At 43.3% G+C, this 19,958-nt stretch overlaps 1 pseudogene; it reads right to left on the bottom strand.

Moving 5' to 3' along the window:
• Positions 1 to 357: 357 nt before the first annotated feature.
• Positions 358 to 4,835, bottom strand: LOC146339838 (PSME3-interacting protein-like; annotated as a pseudogene).
• Positions 4,836 to 19,958: the final 15,123 nt, after the last annotated feature.

Below are 19,958 nucleotides of genomic sequence, written 5' to 3'. Positions count from 1 at the left end.
ACAATACAGTAAAAGTTTTTTTTATTATTAAATCTTCACTATTGTTGCGAACTTGCCTGTGTGTACTAAGGTAATTGTCAGAGGGCCTTCCCAGGTGCCCCCACCCTTTCTGATGTTAGCTGGGTGCCTGCCCACAGGAGAAAGAGCTTTCTTGGCTGTAGCACACCCCTTCTTTGGAACATGCTCCCCTGGATGGTAGGGTTGTAAAAGAATTTTGTTCTTCACCAGAAGACAGCTTCAGTACATTATTTTGGTATTGCCTGAAAAACAGAGAAAGTGGTGAGGTTGGAAGATGACTGGGATAAAAAAAGAAAGGAAACTATCCCAACCAAGCATCTAAGGGGACGGGGAAGGCTCCTACAACAGGGCATCAAAGAAGTTGCTGCCAAGGAATACTAAGGAGACAATCTTGCAAGTGGATTTAATGGCGCCCTCACTGTCTGAGCTGAGCTCAGAGCTGCTGCTTCCTGAGTAGGCTCCAAGGCCTGCCAGGATCCCAATGCACATGGCAGCGGAGGGGCAGTGGTGTGTAGATACACTCATGGAGCTGCTGCCCAGTGGAACACATGGCAGCTTTTCTGGAGCTTTGTCATGGTCAGGATCCATATTGAGCTTCAACCACACTGTTGGCACCGTCTAAAAACATAAGAAGAGCCATGCTGGATCAGACCAAGGGTCCATCTAGTCCAGCATTCTATTCACACAGTGGCCAACCAGCTGTCCACCAGGAAACCACAAGCAGGTGACGAGTGCAACAGCAGCTTCCCACCCATGTTCCCCAGCGACTGGTGTACATAGGCATACCGCCTCTGATACTGGAGGTAGCACCTAGCCCTCAAACCTAGTAGCCACTGATAGACTTCACCTCCAGGAATTTGTCTAACCCCCTTTTAAAGCCATCCAAGTTGGTGGCCATCATTGCTACATCTTGTGGTAGCAAATTCCATAGTTTAACTATGCACTATGTAGGGTTGGCGGAGAATTTCTCCCTGAAACTTCAGGGGGCCGAGCGCCAATGTGTTTGGCCCCCCGAACAAGTTTCGGGGAGAAATTCTCTGCATCCCCCCACACCCCCCCCCCGGGACGGGACTTACCTTTGGCGAATGTCCCTCCCGGTGGCGGGTCCGGCCGGCGGTTTGGCGGGTGTTCATCCGGAGCGGGAGCGGCAGCTGGTCTTTCGACCGGCTGCCGCTGCCACCATTCCAATAAAAGAAAAAAAAACAAAAACGCCCCCATGATAGGCTACGTGACGATTAACGTAGCCTATCACGGCTAGATTTGCAAAGTCAGCCGTGATAGGCTACATTAATCGTCACGTAGCCTATCACGGGTGACTTAAAAAAAAAAAAAGCGTGTACGGATAATGGCGGCCCCGATAGGGAGCCGCCATTCGCGTTCCTTATTTGGTCGCCGTAGTCTACGTAAATCTTTACGTCGACTACAGCGACCAAATAAGGAACGCGAATGGCGGCTCCCTATAGGGGCCGCCATTTGCGTATGCACTTTTTTTTTTTTAAGTCACCCGTGATAGGCTACATGATGATTAACGTAGCCTATCACGGCTGACTTTGCAGATCTAGCCGTGATAGGCTATGTTAATCGTCACATAGCCTATCACGGGGGCGGTTTAAAAAAAAAAAAACTTTTGAGTTCGCGGCCGGGCGAGGCGAGGCGCCTCCTCCCCGGCCTGAATTTCGGCCAGGCAAGGCGGGAAGCCTCCCCCCCGGCCTGAATTTCGGCCAGGCGAGGCGGGAAGCCTCCCCCCCCGGCCTGAACTTCATGGGGGGAGCAGCGAAGCGCCTCCCCCCCACCGCAAACAAGCTTCGAGGACAGGTAAGTGACTTTCGTCCACCCCTAGATGTGAAGAAGTACTTCCTTTTATCTGTCCTGAATCTTCCACCAATCAGCTTCATGGGCTAACCTAAGGTTCTAGAATTATGTGAGAGGGAGAAAAAAAAGTCTCCCCATCCACACTGTCCACACCATGCATAATTTTGTACACCTCTATCATGTCTCCCCTTACCCTTCTTTATTTCCAATCTAAATAACCCCAGCTGTTGTAACCTTCCCTCATAGGAAAGATGTTCCAGCCCGTTGATCATTGTAGTTCCCCTTTTCTGTCCTTTTTCCAGCTCTGCAATATCCATTTTTAGGTGACTTCTGTTTGGAACTGTTGTTGCTCTGGCAGCTTTCCATGGGTTCTCCATGGGAGCTTTCTCAAACAGCTTTTTAAAAGGTTGAAAAAAAACCTTTTCATCTCCCCCCTGGAATTAAAAGGGGGCGCAAGGCAGCTCTGGATAACATCTTGGAGAAAAGTATCTCCCATGAGATAGTGGGGGGGCTAGATTCCAGGATTATTCCCCAGAACTTTAACAATGCAAAAAGCTGTACTGAGTCTTTTCATAGGAAAAAACAGGGCTGACGTGTTCCATAATAATATATGCTTTAAGAAATACCAACAACTTCTGAGGGATGATTTAAGAAATGTTAACAATATTTGAGAACATCTGAGGACCTGTAAGATCTGTTTGAGAGAAACATGTCTGCGCCGAGGAGAAAAAAGGAGCTGGCATTAACTCCCCCCACACCTCCTGTGTCAAAAGTTTCGAGAACAGAAGATATAGAGGAATTATTTACTCTGATAAAGATTTTATCTTCGCAATTTACTGAGCAAGCCAAAAGGTTGGATTTAATCCAAAATTCCATCACCGCCTTGCAAGGAGCTGTAGATTTAATTAATGCATCATGGCAAAAAAAAATGGAGACAAAAATTAATGAGCTAGAGGACTGAGTGACAGGAAATGAAACTACAACACAAATTTGTTTTAAAAATGCCTCTGATAGAATTTCTCAACTGGAGGCCTTCACGAGGAGATCCAATGTACGTATTATTGGGAGTAAAAATCTGTCTAATGATGTAAAATTGCCTATTTTTGTGGATAAACTTTTGCATGAGATACTCCCTATCCCATCTGATTATTTACTTACTTACTTACTTACTTACTTACTTATTTCATTTCTATACCACCCAATAGCTGAAGTTCTCTGGGTGGTTCACAAAAATTAAAAAAAAAAATACTTGATATTGAGCATGCATTTTGTGTGCCAAAAGGGACTGATTACACGATCATAGTTCAATTTGCAAAGTCTCCACAAAGAATTATATCCTGCATTTGGCAAGAGAGGGTGGAAGCCATTCCTGGAAACAAGATAAAGTTATGTTCTTTCCAGACTACATCAAAGAGGTGGTGAATAAAAGAAGGCAATTTATCAAAGCAAAAACTATGGCAAAACAAATGAACTTACAATATTACATAAAATATCCTGCTACACTTTGTATTGTGTCTGAAGGTCAGATGAAGAAGTTTCAAAATCATGAAATGGCAGAAGCATGGCTGAACGTAAAAATGTGTGAGAATTCTGTTACAACCCCGTGAACTGGAATCTTTAAACAAGCTTTGTTAACTGTTTGTGTTTAGCCTACATGATCCAGGCTAGCTCAGAAGATAAACGATTATACATATATTCGTTTACTCTCTTTCATCTTTCATTTTTTCTTGCTTTTCCTTATATTTTCTATTTCAAAATAGATAATATATCTAGTATAAAATATATTACTGACTGTTGAAGGTATATATTAAGTTTTATTATTATATAACACTATATAATTATAATTATAATATAGGCTGGGAATGAATTGTAGACCTGTTTCTTTGATATAAGATTGATGATATGATATTGAAATGTAAGGTTGTTTATTAAACTGTAAGATTGTTAAGGTTATAGATATAGTTTTTAAAATAGAATGGCATTGGAGGCTGGGGGTACTGGAGTTTAAACTTAATTCTTTAAAGGAGAGGGAGAGGGGGAGGGAAGGGGAAAGAATCTTCTTTTTTCTTCACTTCCTTTTCTCCTCCCTTTTCTCCTCCCTTTTCCTTTTTTTCTTTTCTTTTTTCTTTTTCCTTCTACCTTTCCTTATCAGAATATTGTATTGTTGGGAAATTGTAGTACTGATCAGGTTGTTGGTAATTTTGGTATTGTTTATTTCATTTATAAAGATGAAATAAATAAAAATATATTTTTTAAAAAATCCTTTTTTAGGTGTGGCGTCCAGAACTGTACAGAGTATTCCTAGTGTGATTGCACCATAGATTTGTATAAGGGCAGTATGATATCGGAACTTTTATTCTCGATTCTTTTTCTAATTATATCTAACATGGAGTTTGCCTTTTTTACAGTGGCTGCACACTGGGTCGACATTTTCATCGAGCTGTCCATCACGACCTCAAGATCTCTTGCTTGGTCCATCACTGCTCCTCAGATCCCATCAGGTTATACTTGAAGTTGGGAAATTTTTGCCCCAATGTGCATCACTTTACACTTGCTTGCATCTGAACTTCTGGGTTTCATGGCTCCTACCAACAGCTTTGCCTGAGAGAACCTGCTTTTGTTTTCTGCTGATTTCACTGACAGCATCTTCTCCATCTCCTTCTTCAGGTCAGCGCTGACCCCCACCTTTGACAAAGTGCTTCGACATTCAGGTCCTTTAGATCTTCTTCTCTCTGCTGCTTTTCTATTAGCACTTGTTGCCAAGAAACCTCATCAAGGAACTTGGATGCATCTTCGTCTAGGCCTCTGATGATGTTTTTGAACTCGGACTGCTCCTCAAACTCCTGCTGCTTCTTGTACTTTTGTTCCTGGAGACCTTGGTAGAGGTCTTCAGGTTTCTGTATCTTCTCCCATTCTTCCTGTCTTCACTTGCACTGCTCTTCTATCTCAGCTTCAGACACAAACCTTTTGTTAATCACAAGCTCACCACTACTTTCTCCATCCATTGTAGAGCAGCAAGCGCCAGAAAACACACCTCAGTGCCCACCTCCATGTCCCTAACATGGACCCCTAAGTTTGAGCAGAACTTGCCCCACTCACACCCAGGAGTGCATTTTTCAGGCAAAACTCATATGTTCCCGAGCTTGCGAACACATGCACAAAATGCATTCATTAGATAAATGTCTACTTTAGAAATGCACCCATTGGGGGAAAAGGTATGCATTTTCACGTTTTAGTAAATGGGGGAAAGTATGCATTTGGGGAAGCACTTTTAAAAAATGTGCATGCAAATGTGGACTTTTCCCATGAAAACAAACACAAAAAGCTTGCATTCAGGAACAAGGCAGACCAGACTTCGAGTCTTGCTGAGTCTATCCCTACTTGAGAGACTTGCAGGGTGACCATTCTTATGTCCTCTCAGCATGAGAAGACTCCTTTTTTATCTCAAGGGGTTTACAGATGTTATCTAATATGGTTGTGTACCATTGCAGTGATATCCTTGTGCCTTTATATTGGATTGGATCCAGGTATAGTCCTACCTAGAGTAGACCCATTGAAATCAGTGGAACTTCCTTTATTTCTATACCACCCATTAACCAAAGTTCTCTTTAGGGTGCAATCCTATGGACGTTTGCACAAAAAGAGTCCTACAATTCCCAGCATGCCCCAAGCAGCCATGCTGGCTGGGGCATGCTGGGAGTTGCAGGACTTTTTTCTGTCGAAACATCCATAGGACTGTGCTCTTAGTTAACTTTAGTTAAGTCTCATTGATTTCAGTGGGTCTACTCTAATTTAAGAAATCAATATATTGAAATTGAAATATTGGGTATCACAACAACCATAAGAGTATTCTTTGAAGCCTAGGTAACATTAAGTGAAAGGCCTTCAGTTAAGCATCAGAAATGAACATCTAGCTATGCAAAAGCACTTTGTCCTAGATGAGAAAAACCAAGCTTCAGCAAGTAAGCTAGATATCAATATGTCATACAAAGGCCTAGAAAGAATAGCCTAGAATGATCACTGAGGAAATGGAGTTGGGAGTGGGGTAGCCATCTGGAACCACAAAGACTTGCCAAACTTCAAGGGGTATCAACAGGATAAGGGTAAGCAGAATTAAGTAGTTTTAAAAAATACTTGTGTCTGCGGGGACAGAACTTTGGACATGGGGGATGGTCTCCCTAACAACCAGTGAGGGAGCTTAAATCCTACTCTTACCATTTTTGGCCCATGGGGTAGGAGCTAGCAAAAGCCCAATAACTAGGGTGGCCACTTGTGAATCACCCAAAAAGAGGACATGCATCCCCTAAAAAGAGGACACCTATCTGCATAACATTGTATATGCTAATGTACATGTATAGATGCAAATGTAGAAATAATAATTATTTAAATAGAAATATAGTACATCTCACCACAGTGAGGAAGACTATGATCAGGTGACCTATATGCCTTGCTCAGTCTGTTGTCCAGGTGATGTTGTTGGGCAGCTTCAAGGCCCAGCTCTTCCTTCTGATGGTTCTTTTCCTTTATACTGGATATGGACTGCACAGCTCTTCAAATAGAGGATATTTGCAAAATAGAGGACAGTCCTCTGGCAGCCCCTCAAACAGAGGACTGTTCTCTGTAAAAGAGGACAAATGGCCGCTGTTTTGAGGCCCTGTCTCTGATCCTGGTACCTAAATCATCATCCCTGCTCTGAGCCCTGGGTCAGTGCAGCACCTCAGTTGACAGTTACTTCAATGTGCTACTTGAAGAGAAATTGTATAACTAACTTATTTTCTTTTCTGTAATTGCCTGTGGGCATTTTCTTTTCTACTTTCAAGAAGCATATGTCTGTTTAACTAAGCTTGCTGAGAAACTGTGCTTTTTCAGTCAAAAGAGCAGATCTCAAATCCTGAGTCCATCTCTTGGGCAGGGATGTAGGGGCCTGTCTCAGTGGGACTTCAAAGCATAAAAATCAAAACCACCAACCCAAACAGATTTTGGGACCAAATTTATTTCCTCTGAAGTAAGTAGGACTACCTAGAGCCAACCCTTCCTCTACTATCTTAATATGGTTGGTTCGTTATTCTACTGTTTTATTGTTTTAATTTTTTTCTTATTGATTGTTAGATGCCCTAAGAGTATGCTATTGAAAGGCAGGATATTTTTAAAAAATAAATAAATAAACAGCAGTACAGGAGAACAGTAAGTGTATTCCAAATCACTTATTGTTTTTGATGCTTCACTAGTTCAAAACTGGGATTTTGTTTGTTCTACATTACATCTGATAAGCCTTTTCAATTCCTTGCCAGTTTGCCCTAGATCCTGAAGTTCTATCAAGCTATACTTTGAAATATACTGGCAGAAAAATAATGTTGTCATGTAGATGTTTAGCAGTAAGCTTTAGTACCAGAATTGTTATTTTTGGATTTCCACATTGTTTGACTGTGTACTGGGATTACCTAATAGCTCATGGCAAACAGATCAAGTTACTACATCCTGCCAAGTGACGTACAAACTGGCCCATGGACAACTAGCCCACATACTAATTTAAAGTATTACATTACTATTTTACTCTTATATTCAACTTAATTATATTTCTCTATAACATGAAATTGTGTAGCTTGCTATTTCCCTCTTAAAATGATGAGGAGTAGAAAGGAATGTGTGTTTTATATAGTAGATTAATCCAATAAATCCTACATATTATGAAATTCTGGCTTTCCAATTATCCATATGCACTAATTAAATCCACCTTTATAAAAAATTAATAATGCCTTAAAGCATGGCCAGAATTCTCATTGTTTAATGTCGACATCACCCAGGTAAATGGTAATAAAATAAGAACCCCTAAAAAGGAAACAGTATGGAATATAAGAGAAGACAATGAATGTAAGACAATGAATTTTGGTTTATTAAATTCCTTTCATTTGGCTATGTTATATATTATGAATTATGCCATGTTATCTTATAGCAATTTCCAGCAATGAAATGGTTCACAATCCTATAGCTAGAAGATAACTACTGTGACACTGAGTTTCAACCAGTTTCGTGCTTTTCAACAATTTACCTGGAACAGAAGTTAAGCTAATTGGCCTGTAATTTCCTCAATCCCTTGTTAAAACCCCAGCTGGCTTTCTACTTTCATAGCTGTTTTTCTTTATTGGGCTTATTTTGCCAGGAAAGCTAAGTTATTTACTTTCAGTAGGTGGGAAGGTTCAACTGCCCTGGCCTCCTCACTCAGTTGCTAAACTTGCATGGGTGCTTAACTTGCCTGTCCACTTAACTTTTTATTACCTTGACACTATCTCATTGGGACTGAGATGTTTTGTCAGCTGGGTCTCCCCCTTGCACTCATAGAGCTGGCTATCTCACAAGCCTGTCCCAATCTTATCGCTGGCTAGCTGGCTAGCTTTCCACAGCTGCTGTTTAGGGATGGGAGAACCAGGAATGTTTGTGTTTGCTGAAATTCTCCATTTTCATTTGCAACATTTTGTTGTTGTTCGTTCAAATGGGGAAAGTGTACAATTTGAATGAGAAATATTCACATTTCTGTACAATTTTTTTAAGTGTGCACTTTTCCCACATTGACTAAAGTATGAAAATGTGTGTGTGTGTGTTTTAAAGTGCATTTCAAAGTGCACATTAAAAACCGCATTTTTTCAAACATGACTGAGGGTTGGGAATGAGCTAACATTTTTCAGCAAATGCATTCCTATTCACATTTGGGGTTGAGAATGGGTAATTTGCGAATGGAAACAAAATACTTGTACATCCCTACTGCTGCAGCAGCCAATTAGATTAGAAGAGCCTCATTTAAAACAAAACTGTGTATGCGTGCACGCGTGTGCAAAGCACTATATGTCTTCTAAAATATGACAATCATCAGCAATTTCATGAGTACATTTGCTTATTGTTAGAAGGAACTTCTTGCCAGCATTTTTGAAAGTATTAAAGGCTATTAATAAAGTGACAGTATGTTACATTTTTTCTAGAAATAACAGTTCAGACCGCTGAGCTGAAAAATTCCATTTAGGACATCACACAGCCTTCTTTCTTCTTTAATTATAATTCTCTGTAGGTATAAATTCTAATAGATGCAAGCATTCAAGACCTCTCCATTCAGCTACAGGCAATGTATAACAGCAGCAAGAATAATTTTCCCCCTAAATATATTCAGTAGACAAAGTTGACATAATAGGCTACATAAATGGGATAGATTTTTTAAAAACTGTTTTAGACTCCAAGATACCATTTAATTGTTTTACTTGTTGGGGGTGGGGGAATTCCTAGGTATTAAAGTGGACTGGGTCTGATGTAAAATCCAGTGGTATAGGATGTTATTAGTACCACTGATTTTTCCACCAGTGCACAGGTGATATAAAGCTTCACTCAATATTAAAATTCTAAGGAAGAATATAATTTTTGCAGACTAATGTTCTTTCTACTTAATGAAGTCATGACCCATGCCATAATTGTTTGGGGAGGACCACAAAAACTTTCCAGCAACACTAAATATAACCCAGAGAGCCAGTGTGGTATAGTGGCTAGAGTGTTGGACTGGGAGTCGGGAGATCCAGGTTCTAGTCCCCACTTGGCCATGGAAGCTCACTGGGTGACGTTGGGCCAGTCACAGATTCGCAGCCCAACCCACCTCACAGGGTTGTTGTTGTGAGGATAAAATGGAGGAGGAGGATTATGTATGCCGCCTTGGGTTCCTTAAGGAGGAAAAAAGGCGGGATATAAATTATATATATATATATATATATATATATATATTCTTCAAAGTAAATAAATATATAAATAAATGGAAGGGCATGAGCCAAAGAAGGATGAGCTGTGTGCGTTTCTAGGCCATGCCCCAAGTGATGATCCAAGAGATGTGAATGTGCAAACTTATATCATCATCCTGCACTGGCTGCTGTAGGCCTTCTTGAAGATGTGACATTCCTTTATCTACTCTTATGGAAATTTGGTTGCCATCCTCTTCTTGTCTGTTAGGGCTGCCATGTTCAAGGAATAATAGCTGTTGAGGTCTGAGGATGTTGACAAGGTGCTTGAACAAGTGTGGCCTACCACAAGTATGCTTATTGGATTGCACAACAACAGTCTGACTGGGTGGGTCAAGAAAGTGGTCAATCCCTCCTTGAGAGAAGGAGCACCCTCAGACACCTTAAAGGAGAAAGTAGTGTGGCCACTCCTGAAGAAACCTGCTGCCTTCTACCCAGAAGATTTGGGCAAGGTGTGTGGTGACTGTGCATTTTCTGAATCCACTTGGCATGGGTTTTACCAGAACTGCCTTGATCACCTGATGGATGACCTATGCGGGGAGAGAAACAAAGGAAGTGAGAGCCTGTTGATTCTTCCAGAAGTCTCAACAGCCTTTGATGCCATTAATCATGATATCCTTCTGGATTAAGTTACCTCCATAGGGTGACCACTAAGGCATCACCAAAACAGACAAAAGAGGTCACATATTTGTGTAATATTTGCATATGCTAATTTAGATATGCAGACACAAATTTAGAAATTGCTATAATTTAAATACAAATACAATATATCTGACCATAGTGGTGAAGTCTATTATGAGGTGACCTTTATGCTTGCTCAGTCAGCTGTTATCCAGCCAGGTGCTAAATGTTAATGGACAACTTGAAGGACGCTGCGTTCCTTCCCTGCTTATGGTTCTCTATCTTCAAACAGGCTTTGATTGGACAGCCTTTCAAACAGAGACAACTTCAAATATAGGACTGTGCTTTGACAGCAGTTCAAGTAAAGGACTGTCCTCTGTAAATACCAGGTTGTCTGGGCACACGCCAAACTGCTGCCCCCAGTCTCGTGCCGCTGCCCCCAAATGTGCACTCTCCACACTCGCCAAGCTGCCCATACCTACCCTGAGCTGTCCATGAGCACCCATCATTTCCATGGTTGCCATTTTGAGAAAAAATTGTGATGTAGGAACTTCCGTATTGCATACTTAGTGGCTGTAAAGACCCCATCTACACAATATTACAGGCATAAATGGCCCATTATAGAAATGGCCCAAATTATAGAGGACACCTCTATGAATGTTAAGCTAAGAGTTGCATCCAGCCATTTGTAATGTGGAACTTCCAATTTTCACTCTACCATAAAAAAAACCCTTCAAAATGCAGCCACTGTGTTCTGTGATTAGCCAAAACTGCAAAGCAATCCCGAAACAATGAAAAAGAAAAGATTATATAACATTAACATTGAATATGAAACATTTTATGTAATATAACAGAATTTCTGTATTAAAAATATCTTCCAAAGCTGTTTTATACTTTTATGAATCTTCTGTATGAAGTGGTCTCAGATTGCTGAATGCTTTGGACATTAATGCTGTAAATGCTTGAGGGTAGAAAATGTAAGATCCAACACTGTAGGGAAGTTGACAACCAAACCCAGACAAATTTGCTATTAACTACTAATAGCCTAAGCCATGAAACACTCTGAAAAAACACATTACCCTGGGGCTCATCTACACCAGGCTTTTACTCTAGTTCTGCTCCGTCCCCAAGTCCATCATGTCAGATGACATATGTCCCCTTCATAGCTAATGTGGCATTTCTTGGCCTACATCCAGTTTTTTTTGTTTTGTTTTGTGTTGTTGTTTTTTAATGTACTTGTGGTGGGTTTTCCAGTCACAGTGGCTTCAGTGCAGTTTGGGAGTCCATGTTTCTGGCAAGGACTTATGTTTACCCGGAAGTAACTCATTGCCTTGGGGAGGGGAGTCAGCCCTGCTGCTTTGAAAGGATGCTGTTTTGACCCAGTGCTCAATTTCTGCCTGCCCCTTTAAATATTCACTGAGCACAGGAGTGGGGAGCTGCTTTGAAATAGGGATGTACGAAAGTCACTTACCTTTTTGCAGATGTGATTCACGGTGGGGGGGAGGCGCTCCATCCCTCCCCCTGGAAACCTTGATGGGGGGGGAGGCAATCCGGTCCTCCCCCCAGAATCCTGCCCGGCTGGCTCCGCTCCAAGGAGTTTCGGCCGCGGACGGGCTGTTGCGGACGCAAATGACGGCCGCCATAGCAGCCGCCATTTGCGTCCAGCCAGGCTGCCGTGATAGGCTACGTAAGTATTTACGTAGCCTGTCACGGCAGGCCCCCCCCCAAAAAAACAGCGTACGCAAATGGCGGTGGCTACAGCGGCCGCCATTTTTGTTCCCTATTTTTCGCTGTTTTATCCTACATAAATATTTACGTAGGCTATTATGGCCAAAAAAAAAAAGGGGAACGCAAATAGCGTAGTGGGTGCCATTTGCATTCCTTTCCCCCCCCCCGCCAGTTTAGCCTACATAAATATTTACATAAGCTATTACAGTGAAAAAAAAGGAACACAAATAGTGCCTACAACGCTATTTGTATTCCCCTTTTTTTGCCGTAATAGCTTATGTAAAAATTTACATAGGCTAAAACAGCAGAAAAAAGGGAACGCAAATGGTGGCCGCCGTAGCCGCCGCCATTTGCATATGCTGTTTTTTGGGGGGGGGGTTGCTTGCCATGATAGGCTACGTAAATTCTTATGTAGCCTATCACGGCAAACAGCAGATGCAAATGGTGGCCGCCGCCGGAGCCGTCACCGCCGGAACATCCGCTCCAGGTAAGCTTCGTCCTGGGGGGGAATCCGTGGGGGGGCAGGGGGGAGGCCGTTCCTCCATGGGTTTTGGGGCGCTGAATGCCAGTGCATTCGGCCTCACTGAAATCCGTGGTGGAATTCTCCGCCATCCCTACTTTGAAAGGATAATGAGGCTGTTACGTATGGAAGTGCAAAGGTATGCAGAGCCTTACTACTTTTAACAGGTTCACTTGGGGAGGAGAAGGGCGGAGAGCAAATCTCCTCAGTTCCCCACACCTACCCATTTGATGACATTCAGTTCTACATGTTTGCCCTAAGGAAATAGATTTTTTAAATGTATCTATACCTACTGCTACCAGTTGCCTTGGGAGGAGCTAACCCGATTTCATGAAAATCCATGTTTAAACAGAAGCACCTCAAAACCCATTTCCATGGTTTGAATGACACAACAGCTCACTGTGGGTTAATAAACCATCAGGACACCACGGCGCCTGCCGTCTGCCGTTATGAATATGCAAACCCTGGCTGAGGTTTGCTGTGGCTTTTTGTGTCATCTGAACCTGGAAGGCAGTGGTTGAGGGTTAAACAAGAGTTATGTGAGGATTTTGTAAATCCTCATATAATGTCCCACTGCCTGGGTTCAGATAACACAACGAGCCCTGGCCAGGGCTTGCATATTCATAATGGCAGCCAGCACACACTGCAGCACTTCACAGGTAAATTAACTGCCCATTGACTCACTGACTAACCTGTGGAATAGAGCTTGGAGGGCATTCTATAATTATAAGAAATAGATAAAGTGCTGGTCCCACAGCATGTACACCAGGGATAATTAATGAACTATTTAAGAAACAGTGGTCAAAGCATGAAGACAGCACCAGCCAGCATCAGCCAGCATTAATCGTTGCTATAAATATGCATGTGTGCCATTTGCTGTCATTGGATTGCAGGATGGCAATATTACTAAAGCTCTCTAAAATTAACTCCGGACACATAATTTTAAATAATATGGGACTCCCAAGAAAGGGATTACAGGTGATTAGAGACACTACATTTTATAACATCTTCTTACGATCCTAACTAAAGCATTCCTGGCTTTAACTTCCTTAACAGTCTATGTAATTTATTTCCCTCCAGTTTACATTTAATTAATGGCTTATTCAACAGAGAGTTGTTTAACCTAGAGCCCGATTAATGTTCACATTTTCACTCAAAAACATTGCTCTTCATTTGGCCCTGCTTTCATGTAGTTTAGAGTTCCTGCTCTCTTTTAAGCACAGTATTTCAGTTTAAACAACAGATTAAGTTTTATTAAAGTTGCCATAAACTAATACATTGCATCCATCCCCATGGTACTAAAATAGTTTTGTTATGCTTGCTGAGGTTTGAAATAATATATCCGCTTGCACTGTAAACTGTTGAATCCAAACATATTAGGGTCTATATGTCAGTACAATGGATGGGCCTGGAAAATGTGGCCCACTGTGTGTAGCTTGCTTATTTTTTCGTAACCTTTCTACTCCTTGTCATGTGATTTTTTAAAAACAATGATCAATTTTTATAGTACAGTTTCAGGCAGAAGAATTTACTAGGCAGCATTCCATTCCCCTAATTAAGAGGCCATCAGAGTGCCCCACAAATCTGGGTGGAAAATCCCTACACAAATCAATTGCTTTATTAGTCTACTAAAACTAATTAGAAAATGATAAATAACCAGCTCGCAAGCAATTTTGCTGATAATAAATGCCTTGCATTGGTCAATAGAGAGAGCATTAAAACCTTAAATATGAAACTGCTATCGACACCTCTACATTAACTTATTATGGAACAAGTAACTAGATAGTGATACATCAGACAGGCCATTAATTTGCACTTGTATAGAGGGATTGGTAGAGAAGAAGTCTATGGTATGATATTTGAAGTGCAAGGTAAACAGTGTTTTAAACCACTGCTGCATAACCTCAAATGACCAATCTGACCAATTTTCCCTCAGTGAGCTTGATAGTGATTTTATTTTTTTAATGACTCCAAGGAATGGGATGTTATAAATAAATGAGCTCAGAGCATTCAGAGATACCAACATAGGATAGCAACCTTATTTGGGAAAGATGCCAGGACCTTAGTCCGGTTCTGAAAAAAGACTCTCCTCTTTGTAATTTCTGCAGTTAGCTTTAGGATCGCCGAGCACCTCTCCAGTGCTTTCATTCGGTGCTTACATCATGCTGCCACCACTACTCTACCTCAGCCTTTATATTCATTAACTTAGGGCACAATCCTATGTAGATAATTGGGTGCCTCCAAACTTGGGGGTGACTGACTATCAAGTGCAGAGTGGGTGGAGTGTGGAGGGGATCTTCTCCTCTGAGGTCTGGCCACGCTGCATTTGCAGCTAGATGGCTTATTTTGGGTGTCTAGCCAGGGTGCCTAAGGAGTAGGAGGGAGGCTGAATGGCACATAGGAAGTGTTGTAATGGTGCTTCTGCTGTCCTCTCCCCCAGGAATGCCCCCTTTTCCCCTGCTCTGTGCTAGTCTCATGAGCACAGAGCTGGGGTCAAACCGTGCCACCTATGAGGAGGTTAGGGAGGGTGGGGGGGTGGTTTTCTAGGAACTGACCTCACAGCGCTGGCATAGAGCTCATTTCCCAGAACATAAAAAATCCTAGGGCCATCTAGACGCCATCTAGCAGCCATAGGACTGCACCCTTAAAGTCACTGCCATTTTAGATTTTCAGGATTTCTTTTCTAGAGATACATGTTCTTCATAAAATTATATCTAATCACCCCACAGCTGTAAACCAATAGTCTGCAACAAATCTGAATGTCAACTATAATGAAATAAAGGAGCAGGTTGGGGGAAGGGCTGGCGCAGGGCATGGTGAGAGATCCCAAATAACTCCTAGCCTTCAAACTTCTTCTGGTTAATAAATCAGCTGTGAATAAGGAAGACACAGTGCTCTCTCAGAAGTAGGGATGTATGAAAGTGACTTACATTTCACGGATTATGTTGATGGTGGGGGGAGGCACTCCATTCCTCCCCCCGGAATCCTCGAACAGCTGGCTGTGCTCCGCAGCAGCTCTGCGGAGCAGCCAGCCAGGACCAGCCCGGCCAGGCCAGAGCCATCCGCAGCTGGATTTCTGGCCGTGGAGGGCTCTGGGGGAAAAAAACACAACTGCGTATGCAAATGGCGGCAGCTACGGCCGCCGCCATTTGCATTCCTTCTTTTTGGCCGTCTTAATCTACGTAAATATTTACATAAACTATGATGGCAAAAATAAAGGGGAATGCAAATAGCATAGCAGGCGCTATTTGCATCCCTTTTTGATTCACCGTTTTAGCCTACGTAAATATTTATGTAGGCTAAAACAGCGAATCAAAAAGGGACGCAAATATAGGGATGTACGAAAGTGACTTACCTTTCACAAATTATGTTGATGGTGGTGGGGGAGGCATTCCGTCCCTCCCCCCGGAATCCTGGCCGGGGGGGGGAGGCGCTCCTTTCCTCCCCCCGGAATCCTCGAACGGCTGGCTGTGCTCCACGGCAGCTCCGCGGAGCAGCCGGCCAGGACCGGCCCGGCCAGGCCAGAGCCATCCGCAGCCGGATTTCCGGCCGCGGTGGGCTCTGGGTAAAAAAAACACAACGGCGTATGCAAATGGCGGCAGCTACGGCCGCCGCCATTTGCGTTCCTTCTTTTTGGCCATCTTAATCTATGTAAATATTTACGTAGACCATGACGGCGAAAATCAAGGGGAATGTAAATAGCGTTGCGGGCGCTATTTGCATCCCCTTTTCATTCACCGTTTTAGCCTACATAAATCTTTACGTAGGCTAAAACGGCGAATCAAAAGGGGATGCAAATAGCGCCCACTACGCTATTTGCGTTCCCCTTGATTTTCGCCGTCATAGTCTACGTAAAGATTTATGTAGATTAAGATGGTAAGAAGAAGGAACGTAAATGGTGGCATCCGTAGCCGCCGCCATTTGCATACGCATTTTTTTTAAAACCCACCCCCAACCATGATAGGCTACATAAAGATTTACGTAGCCTATCAAGTCTTTTTTTTCTTTTTTTTAAAACCCACCCCCAACCATGATAGGCTACGTAAATCTTTACGTAGCCTATCACGTCTTTTTTTTTTTTCCTCACAAGCCTGGAAATGGCGGCAGCAGCAGCCAGTCAGAAGACCGGCCGGAGCCACCGCCGCCCGGAAGATCTGCCCCAGGTAAGTCTCATCCCGGGGGGGATTCGCGGGGGGCGGGGGGGACAGGCCATTCCGCCACAGATTTCAGGGGGCCGAATGCACTGGCATTCGGCCTCACCAAGATCCATGGCGGAATTCTCTGACATCCCTATGCAAATAGCGCCCACTACACTATTTGCATTCCCCTTTATTTCCGCCGTCATAGTCTACATAAATATTTACGTAGACTAAGACAGCCAAAAATAAGGAACACAAATGTCAGCAGCCATAGGCTATTTGCGTTGCCCTTATTTTCGCTGTCGTCTACGTAAAGATTTACGTAGACTACAGCGACCAAATAAGGAATGCGAATGGCGGCTCCCTATGGGGGCCGCCATTTGCGTACATGCTTTTATTTATTTTTTTTAAGTCACCCGTGATAGGCTACGTGATGATTGACGTAGCCTATCATGGCTGACTTTGCAGATCTAGCCGTGATAGGCTATGTAAATCGTCACATAGCCTATCACGGGAGCGTTTTTTTTTTTTACTTTTTATTTCGCGGCCGGGCGAGGTGAGGCGCCTCCCCCCCAGCCTGAATTTCGGCCGGGCAAGGCGGGAAGCCTCCCCCCCCAGCCTGAACTTCAGGGGGAGAGCAGCGAAGCACCTCCCCCCCACCGCGAAAAGCTGCGAGATCAGGTAAGTGGCTTTCGTGCACTCCTACACGTAGCCTATCACAGGTGACTTTGAAAAAAAACAAAAAAACGCGTCCGCAAATGGCGGCGGCCCATGGGCGCCGCCATTAGCGTTCCTTATTTTGGCACGTCTAGTCTACGTAAAGATTTACGTAGACTACGGCGAAAATAAGGGCACGCTATTTGCCTTTTTTTTTTTTTACTTTTTGTTTCGCGGCCGGGGAGACGGGGCGCTTCTCCCCGGCCTGAATTTCGGCCGGGCGAGGCAGGAAGCCTCCCCCCCCAGCCTGAATTTCGGCCGGGCGAGGCGGGAAGCCTCCCCCCCTTCGCCTGAACTTCAGGGGGGAAAGCGAAGCACCTCCCCCCACCGCGAAGCCAAGCTGCGAAAAGGTAAGTGACTTTCGTACATCCCTACTGTCATTTGTTCAGCTTTCTCAATCAGCTTTCTAGTTCCAGCAGCTCTGACTCTAGGAGTATGGCCTTCTTTCGTTCCTTTTCTCTTTCTACTTTTCTGTCTCTCTGCCTTTTATCCTCTAAAATTACAGATTGTTTCTTCCCAACTTCAACCAGTCATGAGGGCAGTTTCTTGTTCATTTCTGCCAACTAAGTTTCTGTTTCTTGAATTAATCTCTCTCTCTCTCTCTCTCTCTCTCGCTCTCTCTCTTCCTCTGACCTCTATAATTTCCTATTTCCTGAGCAAAATTTCCTGACCTCCATTTTCTAACTAACCTTTTGCCCTTTTGGTCAAAACTATTTCATCTAAACTATTAACATTTTGGCTGAAACTGACTAGCACATACACAGAAAAGATTTAACCCCATAATATCCTACAACCAAATGAAAGGACCAATCCTATGGGCACTAGAAACTGTCTAGACAGCCATAGCATTTTTTGGCTTCTGGGAACCAAGGTTGGAGCCAAGGATCTGAACACAGTTCGCAAAAACTGCACTCCCCTCCTCCTCCCCTGCCCACTCATAGCCTATGCTGTTCTTTCCATGCTGGCTTTTTCTTCATGCTTGGAAAAGGAGCATGAAGACGGGTGCAAGGGGAGACTCAGGGGTGGGTAGGAGACCATGAAAGCTGCTTTATGAGGCTTTCTGTGCACCATGTGGCCTCCCACTGCCCCTGCTCCAAAGTCCCCATGTAGATGTGTGAAATCATGGGGTAGTCAGCAGCCTCCGAGTTTGGAGGTTAACGTCTATCTCCATCAGACCTCACCCTAAATGCCAAATGGAAGACAGTTCTGTTCCTTCACATCCCAGTGCCTCAGTCCTGTCAAAATTACCCCCTGCAAAGTGTTTTTTTTTTTTTTGTCCCAAGAAGGAAACCCCCTGAAAATTGTTTTTTGTTCCCAGGATGATTAACATCCCCGTGTGCTGTGGCTTTCCCCGCACACCACAGCTGCCATTAAAAAAGGGGGGGTACATTCAAGGCAATCATTTATTTAACATAATGTGTCCTTTGGCCCTGATTCTGTAGCTGTTTGTATTAAAATATGTTGATTTCTGCCTTTAATGAACCATCTAGATATTTTTGAGAATATTGTTGTAGCTGTGTGTGTTTTAGGGATGGACAAAAGGGACTTACCTTGTCCCGCAGCTTGCTTCGCGGTGGGGGGGAGGCGCTTCGGTTCTCCCCCCAAAGTTCAGGCGAGGGGGGGAGGCACCCCGCCTCGTCCAGCCGAAATTCAGGCTGGAGGGGAGGCGCCCCATCCCTCGCTGCCAAAATTCAGGCTGGGGAGAAAAAAAAAAGTAAACAAAAAACACACACCCGTGATAGGCTACTTAACGATTTGCGTAGCCTATCACGGCTAGATTTCCAAAGTCAGCCGTGATAGGCTACGTAAATTGTCACGTAGCCTATCACAGGTGACTTTGGGGGAAAAAAAAAGCGCATACGCAAATGGCGGTGGCCCATGGGCGCCGCCATTTGCATTCCTTATTTTGGCACGTCTAGTCTACATAAAGATTTACGTAGACTACAGCAAAAATAAGGGCAACGCAAATAGCCCTTTTTCAAAGTCACCCGTGTTGTATGCCGTGTAGTAGCATACAAAGCCCTAAACAACTTGGGACCAGGATACCTGAGAGAGTGCCTCCTTCTTAACCAACCTGCCCGGTCACTGAGATCATCAGAGGGCATGTTCCTGGTGGTTCCACATGGACCCATGGCCCGGTTGGAGTCCACCAGGAAAATAGCCTTCAGTGTGGTGGCCCCCTTCCTGTTGAATTCCCTTCCTTTAGAGGTCAGGCAGGTGCCAACATTGTGTTCCTTCAGGCACCTCCTGAAGATGTTATTTCAAGAGGCCTTCCTTGCATGACCAGCCATAGTTTGTTAAATTCCACTTTGTTGGGGTTTGTCTTTTTTAAAAAAAGTTTTAACTCTTTTAACCTGCTGTTTACTATGTTGTTCACCGCTCTGAAACCTTCTGATGTGAAGCGGTATATAAATATTGTAAATAATAATAATAATAATAAAAAAAAAAAGAATCAAAGTTTGCTGTAAGTTGGAAGCTGGAGCAAGTAGATCAGATCCTGCTGAACAGCTATTGTTCTATTTGGTCTTGCAAAAGATCATTACTCTCCTGACAAGAGGTAGTGAAAACTGCAACGTTTGCTAGGGAGCCACTAAACTTGGAGGTTGCTATTGATAGGATCAGTCCTACAAACCA

The sequence above is a fragment of the Heloderma suspectum genome, chromosome 7 (genome assembly GCF_057233095.1).
Source record: "Heloderma suspectum isolate Gila_16-S chromosome 7, 16-S_ref, whole genome shotgun sequence".
Taxonomy (NCBI): Eukaryota; Metazoa; Chordata; class Lepidosauria; order Squamata; family Helodermatidae; genus Heloderma; species Heloderma suspectum.
Note: the sequence above shows the minus strand (reverse complement) of the source record. Positions and strands in the feature narration are given on the sequence as shown.